The sequence below is a fragment of the Mya arenaria genome, chromosome 1 (genome assembly GCF_026914265.1).
Source record: "Mya arenaria isolate MELC-2E11 chromosome 1, ASM2691426v1".
NCBI lineage: Eukaryota > Metazoa > Mollusca > Bivalvia > Myida > Myidae > Mya > Mya arenaria.
Genome location: NC_069122.1, coordinates 42571786 through 42577785, shown reverse-complemented (window position 1 = coordinate 42577785; position 6000 = coordinate 42571786). Strand labels below are relative to the sequence as shown.

The window sequence follows — 6000 nt, the reverse complement described above, 5'->3', positions numbered from 1 at the left end:
AATTCCTTCTGAAACCTTACTCAGGTTTGGCAATATATAACTTATCCCAGCTGGTACGTACTAAGATATAGGCTTATAAAATTAAACCTTTCTGGAACCTTTCCTAGGTTCGGCCATGTTTTGCTATTTCTTCTGGAACCTTCATCAGTGAAAGCCTTATATAACTTACTCCATCTGGAATTTTACTCATTGAATGCCTTATATAACTTACTCCATCTAGAACTTTACTCAGTGAAGGCCTTATATAACTTACTCCATCTGGAACTTTACTCAGTGAAGGCCTTATATAACTTACTCCATCTGGAACTTTACTCAGTGAAAGCCTTATATAACTTACTCCATCTGGAACTATACTCAGTAAAGGCCTAATATAACTTACTCCATCTGCAACTTTACTCACGGAAAGCCTTATATAACTTACTCAATCTGGAACTTTACTCAGTGAAAGCCTTATATAACTTACTCCATCTGGAACTTTACCCAGTGAAAGCCTTATATAACTTACTCCATCTGGAACTATACTCAGTGAAAGCCTTATATAACTTACTCCATCCGGAACTATACTCAGTGAAGGCCTTATATAACTTACTCCATCTGAAACTATACTCAGTGAAAGCCTTATATAACTTACTCCATCTGGAACTATACTCGGTGAAAGCCTTATATAACTTACTCCATCTGGAACTTTACTCAGTGAAAGCCTTATATAACTTACTCTATCTGGAACTATACTCAGTGAAAGCCTTATATAACTTACTCCATCTGGAACTTTACTCAGTTTAGGCTTTATATAACTTACTCCAACTGGAACTTTACTCAGTGAAAGCATTATATAACTTACTCCATTTGGAATTTTACTCAGTGAAGGCCTTATATAACTTACTCCATCTGGAACTTTACTCAGTTAAGGCCTTATATAACTTACTCCATCTGGAACTTTACTCAGTGAAAGCCTTATATAACTTACTCCATCTGGAACTTTACTCAGTGAAAGCCTTATATAACTTACTCCATCTGGAACTTTACTCAGTGAAAGCCTTATATAACTTACTCCATCTGGAACTTTACTCAGTTAAGGCCTTATATAACTTACTCCATCAAGAACTTTACTCAGTTAAGGCCTTATATAACTTACTCCATCTGGAACTTTACTCAGTGAAAGCCTTATATAACTTACTCCATCTGGAACTTTACTCAGTGAAAGCCTTATATAACTCACTCCTTCTGGAACTTTACTCAGTGAAGGCCTTATATAACTTACTCCATCTGGAACTTTACTCAGTTAAGGCCTTATATAACTTACTCCATCTGGAACTTTACTCAGTGAAAGCCTTATATAACTTACTCCATCTGGAACTTTACTCAGTGAAAACCTTATATAACTTACTCCATCTGGAACTTTACTCAGTGAAAGCCTTATATAACTTACTCCATCTGGAACTTTACTCAGTGAAAGCCTTATATAACTTACTCCATCTGAAACTTTACTCAGTGAAAGCCTTATATAACTTACTCCATCTGGAACTTTACTCAGTGAAAGCCTTATATAACTTACTCCATCTGGAACTTTACTCAGTTAAGGCCTTATATAACTTACTCCATCTGGAACTTTACTCAGTTAAGGCCTTATATAACTTACTCCATCTGGAACTTTACTCAGTGAAAGCCTTATATAACTCACTCCTTCTGGAACTTTACTCAGTGAAGGCCTTATATAACTTACTCCATCTGGAACTTTACTCAGTTAAGGCCTTATATAACTTACTCCATCTGGAACTTTACTCAGTGAAAGCCTTATATAACTTACTCCATCTGGAACTATACTCAGTTAAGGCTTTATATAACTTACTCCATCTGGAACTTTACTCAGTGAAAGCTTTATATAACTTACTCCATCTGGAACTTTACTCAGTGAAGGCCTTATATAACTTACTCCATCTGGAACTTTACTCAGTTAAGGCCTTATATAATTTACTCCATCTGGAACTTTACTCAGTGAAAGCCTTATATAACTTACTCCATCTGGAACTTTACTCAGTTAAGGCTTTATATAATTTACTCCATCTGGAACTTTACTCAGTGAAAGCTTTATATAACTTACTCCATCTGGAACTTTACTCAGTTAAGGCCTTATATAACTTACTCCATCTGGAACTTTACTCAGTGAAAGCTTTATATAACTTACTCCATCTGGAACTATACTCAGTGAAAGCCTTATATAACTTACTCCATCTGGAACTATACTCAGTTAAGGCTTTATATAATTTACTCCATCTGGAACTTTACTCAGTGAAAGCTTTATATAACTTACTCCATCTGGAACTTTACTCAGTTAAGGCCTTATATAACTTACTCCATCTGGAACTTTACTCAGTGAAAGCTTTATATAACTTACTCCATCTGGAACTTTACTCAGTGAAAGCCTTATATAACTTACTCCATCTGGAACTATACTCAGTGAAAGCCTTATATAACTTACTCCATCTGGAACTTTACTCAGTTAAGGCCTTATATAACTTACTCCATCTGGAACTTTACTCAGTGAAGGCCTTATATAACTTTCTCCATCTGGAACTTTACTCAGTGAAGGCCTTATATAACTTACTCCATCTGGAACTTTACTCAGTGAAAGCCTTATATATCTTACTCCATCTGGAACTTTACTCAGTTAAAGCCTTATATAACTCACTCCTTCTGGAACTTTACTCAGTGAAGGCCTTATATAACTTACTCCATCTGGAACTTTACTCAGTTAAGGCCTTATATAATTTACTCCATCTGGAACTTTACTCAGTGAAAGCCTTATATAACTTACTCCATCTGGAACTTTACTCAGTGAAAGCTTTATATAACTTACTCCTTCTGGAACTTTACTCAGTGAAGGCCTTATATAACTTACTCCATCTGGAACTTTACTCAGTGAAGGCCTTATATAATTTACTCCATCTGGAACTTTACTCAGTGAAAGCTTTATATAACTTACTCCATCTGGAACTTTACTCAGTGAAGGCCTTATATATCTTACTCCATCTGGAACTTTACTCAGTGAAGGCCTTATATAACTTACTCTCTGAATCAGTTCATTCACATTTATTAACTTTCGTCAGGTCAATGTACACATTCTGCTACTCGTACATCAGAGCGATGGTGCTATACATATAACAGATTGAATTAATCATTTTCAATCCTCTGATAAATGAGACTGGTGAAGGAGAAATTAAAGCCACTGCTAACGCCTTATATTAATAATAACACTACTTAATAAAAATAAATAAAAATAAATCAATAAATAATAATAATAATAATAATAATAATAATAATAATAATAATAATAATAATAATAATAATAATAATAATAATAATAATTCAACATATTGATACAAAAATATTGGAGTGTTGACTATACAAATTCATATTTTCAATGTTGGCTTCTGAAAAGAAAAATATTCAGTTTTTGCAATAAATTATGAATACTCCAAGCATGTATTCAAGGAATCATAAGAACAAATAGATCTTCACAATACTATACACATGCTTTATTATAAACCAAACATGAACTTTTTCATTTCTCTATATATTAAAAAGTATAACCTATTTAAAACAGACATAAATAATCATTTCAATGCGCTCACCGATACAATGTTTATACAAAAAATCACAGGTACTGTTTCAAATAAATAAAAAAAAATGTTTATTAGGTTTTGCAAATTACAGTGCTTAGTTTAATTCACCAGGAAGACTTCATTTTGAAGGATATTAACGCATGGTCTGTTATTATCCCTATAAATATTACAATATAAAACCTTCACAATTGTAATATGAACATAGCTTTTCCAACTTATAATTTACCAGGTATTTATTTCAAACTATGTTATGTTTTGAAGCTGACCTGAGTGCATAGTATTCATCATTTGAAATTATTATACTTCACGTGAGGTGACCCTGTTAAATTCTCACATACTCATCATTGGCAATTTCATACTTCCACACACTGACAGAACGATTTTGATTAGTTGACATTATAGTGTCACCTATGCACCAGTCAATTGTTACCACGGCCCCCAAGGTCCGGGGGTATACCGGGGATAGCCGGGAAAATGGGCCGAGTTTTTACCTTCCTGGTGGCCCCGCAGTGCCGGGTGAATGCGGTGGTTTCGTATTCGCGCCAAATATAGCGGGGAATGTGCCTTACTTAGGGTCCCTGGGGTGTGGGGGCATTTGGCGGGGATTTTACTATCAATTCGTCCCCGGGCTTGGCTGGACCGAAAGTCAAAGTCCCCGCTATTCTCCGGACCTGGAGGGGCCGTGGTTACAATTGACTGGTGCATTAGCACTCGCGTCTAAAAGTATACCTTTTTAGTTTCCAAAGTCTGAGGTGGAAAGAGCTTGTAAAAATGTGTTGTAAATCTGTAACTTCCATTTTGCAAGTATGGACATATTTCAAATAGCTTTTATGACTTTGTGAGCGCATTTAAGACAGATGCGAAGATTTTTCATCAATAATACAGTGCAAACAAATGAAGAAAGCTCAGTAGCCAAACATTGTGATTAAGGCACAGAGCCATAACCTTACCACCACTAAACGAGAAACACAAACATACAATATATGCCAAATACAAACATCAAATCAGATCGTAAACATATAACCAAATGTAGGGGTTACCGCCTTGAAACGGTCAGTAAAACAGTTAACTAGGGTTACAAAACTTAATGAACAACCGCCCTTCAAACCTTTCCATTTTAGTTATCATACGGCTCCTCCTCGCCCATCCTATCGGACCGGAAACGGTTCCCCAAGTTCTTTCGGATAGCGACCCCGGATCAGATGGTGAACGAGGCAAGGATCCAACTGATGCGGGAATTTAATTGGAAGAAGGTCGCCACAATCCATCAAGCGCTTGAGTTCTTCTCCGTGGTATGTACCGTGTCTATAATATATGGCATACATTATCATTTAAACTGACTCCAATTTGTATTGTCACTTCCTATCAATCAATGGAAAGACTCGCTGTGGTAATGCGGACATTGTGCTAATTCAAGTTTTATTATATGATTGATCTCTTGTGTAAACATCAAATTAAACATACAAATAAGCAATCACACAAAAGAACAAATGGGATGGACAACAAGTTATAGCATCATTCGTTTGAGCACTTTCCAGACATCTTGGAAATGAAGACATTGGATGTCAAAAAAAATAAAAATAAAAATATAAAAGAAACCTGGTTGTAGTGGGAACGATAGTCAAGATCTGTTTTGGAAAACTGACAACATATCCACATGCCCACAATAACTCATACACAAGATAACGGATATTTTAACCTGATTTGAATGTATTGGTAGTCTCGCGTGACATAATGTCAATCAAACAATCAAGTTACAGCCTTTTTGATAAATCGTGTTACTAACGCTTTCCGAAATCGGGACAATACAAGACAATATTTGAGCATATACCAACATTTTTGAAAGTACCACCCATCACCTACTTATTTTTAACACGCCTAATGAGTTCCAACACTTTATTTCGTAATCATAAAACTAACCGTAAAAAGTACATTTTACAAACTATGAACAAGTCTTTTTAAATGTATACTTTCTAGGAATAATGCTCAACTTCCGTCTAGACTTAAATACAAAAAGGCCGGTTATACTGTCATAAAGCCGATATAAACCGAGTTACATACCACTTATTCGCTATAAAGAGCATAATGATTTGGCAATAACGAGTATCATCGATGTTTCGAAGGCCGTAATAATCATGCAATTAAACCATCTTACTCTCATGCAATCGCAGCTAGAGTCTGATTTAGAAAATTTCAGACAACAACTGCCAGATTGCATTAAGTGTTTTGATAGTTTTAGGATGAAGCGGTTAGAGCATTCACTCTGGCTAGAATTGAGGCCTTTGCTCCAACCATTCACTGTCTTATTTCGAAATAATAGGTATGCTTAGCAAGAAACAACAACAATTATTTCTATGTACTTATGAAACTATCCTTT

At 35.3% G+C, this 6000-nt stretch overlaps 1 pseudogene; it reads right to left on the bottom strand.

Moving 5' to 3' along the window:
- Window positions 1-283: 283 nt before the first annotated feature.
- LOC128227298 (uncharacterized) lies at window positions 284-3899 on the bottom strand (annotated as a pseudogene).
- Between the last annotated feature and the right edge of the window lie 2101 nt (window positions 3900-6000).